Genomic DNA, 3,162 nt, shown 5'->3' with positions numbered 1-3,162 from the left:
AAAGTAGGTGTAGATTATCATCAACCGGCTGCATGCTATCGACTTGGTATATTTATGGAGGCTGTTTTTGGTGGGGCAAAACATCAGGCACTGGAGTAAGGAACTCATTCAGATGGAGTTTTGCAGCTTTTCAAGGGAAATTTTGTCATTACCATTTTCTGATATGTAGAGCTATTGAACAGATAAATGAACTGTAACAAAATCCGTGTATGTTCGTTCTTTGATTATTTCGTCCCAAAACCAGATCAGAAAAAACAAAAAAAGAAGTAGTTTTTTTGGGTTTTAAAACCAAAAAGGAAACAGACTAACGGAAACAAAAGAGACATCAAATATTGATTTTGATATTTAATGAATCCGATACGGTAGCATAGGGGATGGCAGTGCCTGATTAAATGTAGCCAGTGGTTCTCAACCTTTTTTGGGCCAGCGCCCCCCTATCCATTATCCAGGTCCCTTACCCCCCCCCCATAAAAAAAGTTGTTTGCTATTTGCCCTGAATATTGTTGATTTTCATTTATTGTTACTATTGTTATTAAACATGGAAAAGGTAACAAAACCATGTGAAAAGTAATTCTATTTAACTAATAAGTGAATATTCCTCCCAGAAACTGTGTGAAGCCAGATACTGTTTTCTTGGATGGGCACTTAATAAGTGGGGTGGTATGGGGTTCTCCCCTAGAAGATTTTGAGCATTAAACACTTTCCTGCATTATGGTGAAAATTTCCTTCCAATTTCTACCTTTTCTGCACCATTTATGGTGGAAATATCTAAAAATTCAGGTGGCAGGTGACAATTCAAATATAATTATAATGAATATAATGTATTCTATTATATAATTCTGTGTTTCCCACAGAATGACAGTGTAACTGTGGCGCAGACACAGCATGCTAGCCTCGAAAACCCCGCTGTATTCTAACATTAACTTAGCTCTCCTTATTAGCTAGGCTCCTTACATGCTTGCTAATAACTTTTAATAGCTGGATCTCCGACATTGACAGCGTTGTGTTGGACAGATTTGTGCAGCTGTGTTAACGAGGGAGAGAGAACGAGAGATTCAGAGACGGATGAAAGAGACGAGCGAGAGGATGTGCTGCGTGAATACGCACTGCCTGCAGCTCAAATACGGTTTTAAATAGGCCTAGTAAAAAAAATCGAATATCAATATGTGGCGGTCAGCGTTGATATTGTGGCAGGCCGCCACAAAAATTAACGTATGGGAAACACTAACTTATCTGCTCATATACTTTCTGCACTTTAAGAATCTCTCCCACATATGAGTTCTCTGATATGTAAATAAAAAAAGTCGTAATGGGAGACTAACGAAAATAAACACTTTTCCACCAAGAAAGAGAACATCGATTTTTCAGAGTTTACACAGTAAACGCCATGTGGGTAAAGTCTTAGAGATGATACTCTGACTTCCGGGTGCTCCGGCTTCCTCCCACCATCCAAAGACATGCAGACAATTACCCTAAATTGTCCTTAGGTGTGAGCGTGAGTGGTTGTTCGTCTATGTGTGGCCCTGAGATGGACTGGCAACCTGTCCAGGGTACACCACCTTGCGCCGATGTCAGCTGGGATTGGCTCCAGCCCCCCCGCGACCCTTTATGCAGGATAAGCGGTTGATGATAGATGGATATACAGTATATTTATTCCTGTTTTCAACAGATTCCCTGTCAAACAAATTATTTATTGGAAAAAACTAAATAGGCTATCAGGTCGGAAGAAAAGACTTCTCACTGCCCAACCAGAGCGCAGCACAGACTGACTGCCGCCCCTCCAGCTTCTCTCCCAGCAGTGTTTATCTTGGCTTGTGAGGAGTGGTGATGAACAAAGACTAAACTACCAGTGCCTCGAGTTTACCGCTAATTAAACAAAAGACAATATCGGCCTGTGTCTTGCTAACGCATGACTCAAGTTAGCTGAAGTTTAGCTAAGGCAAAGGCAATTTCTCATGGCCATACAACCTAATGTTCTGATGCAGACACTACAGATGACACCGTAACATTTGTGTCTAATAACGTCATCACAATCACCACATTGATATGGTCATTAGGCATAAACTAATTAAAATACGCCAATTTGCATACATTTGCCAAGTCACTGCTGGTGAATGGGATAAAGAAAAGCATATCACCACAGAACTTCCCCAGTTAATGACTTGCATCAAGAGTATTTTCCTCTGAAATGTAAATGCTCCGTACTTGTATAGCGCCTTTCTAGTCTTTTCGACCACTCAAAGCGCTTTTACACTACATCTGCATTCACCAGTCACACACATTCATACACTGGCGGAACAGCCGCCAGGGGCAATTCGGGGTTCAGTATCTTGCCCAAGGACACTTCGACACGCAACCAGGGGGAGCCAGTGATTGAACCGCCGACCTTCCGATTAACAGCCAACCCGCCCCGTTGTGCTGTGTAAATATGCAGATTAGCTTGTTTAGGTTTATATAGAATAAATCTACAGATGCAAACAGACCGAGGGTATTAGGCTTAAAATCAACACCATCTAAAGTGTATTCTTGAAGTTTTATTTCCATTAGAGTAAAAGAAGACATGGAAGCTGTCACGATCCTGTCCTGAGCGTGTCTGTTTTTCAGTCCTGTCTGTGTGTCTTGTTGCAGAGTCTGGGTTTTTGTTCCATGTCTGTGTTGCTAGTCCTGTGTGTTAGTTCTTGTCATAGTATTTGATTCTAGTTCTTTCTCTGCATCTTTTGGGTTTAGTCTGCTGGGTACTGTGTTCTCATTTCTCTGTTATGATCCCTGTGTTATAGTTGGTTAGGTGTCATTTATGTTCTCTGCCAGTTTCAGTAATCCGATTTTGTTCATTCAGCTCTAGTCTCTGTTTAGCCTTTATTATTCATCCACATCTTATTTAGTATCTGTCTTGCCTCGTATCTTACACCTGTACTTAGTTTATGTGTTAAGTGTTCACTCTCCCTCTGTGTACTTCTGTGTTTTGCATCTGCTTCTCCCTGTTCCCCCCTGCCTCGTTAACCCTGATCCCAGTCACCTGTGTTGCTCCCGCCCTGCTCGTTAGTCCTTGTGTATAAATGTCTGGTGTTTCTGTTCATTCCCTGTCTGGTCATTGTCTCATGTCTGTCCTGTCCCTGGATGTTGTGTTGCTATCCGCTACCTTTTGGATGTACCAGTACTCGT

The sequence above is a fragment of the Micropterus salmoides genome, unplaced genomic scaffold (assembly GCF_014851395.1).
Source record: "Micropterus salmoides isolate LMB-PRFRI ecotype aquatic unplaced genomic scaffold, ASM1485139v1 Ms_hic_scaffold_2, whole genome shotgun sequence".
Taxonomy (NCBI): Eukaryota; Metazoa; Chordata; class Actinopteri; order Centrarchiformes; family Centrarchidae; genus Micropterus; species Micropterus salmoides.
This window is presented reverse-complemented; position numbering follows the sequence as displayed.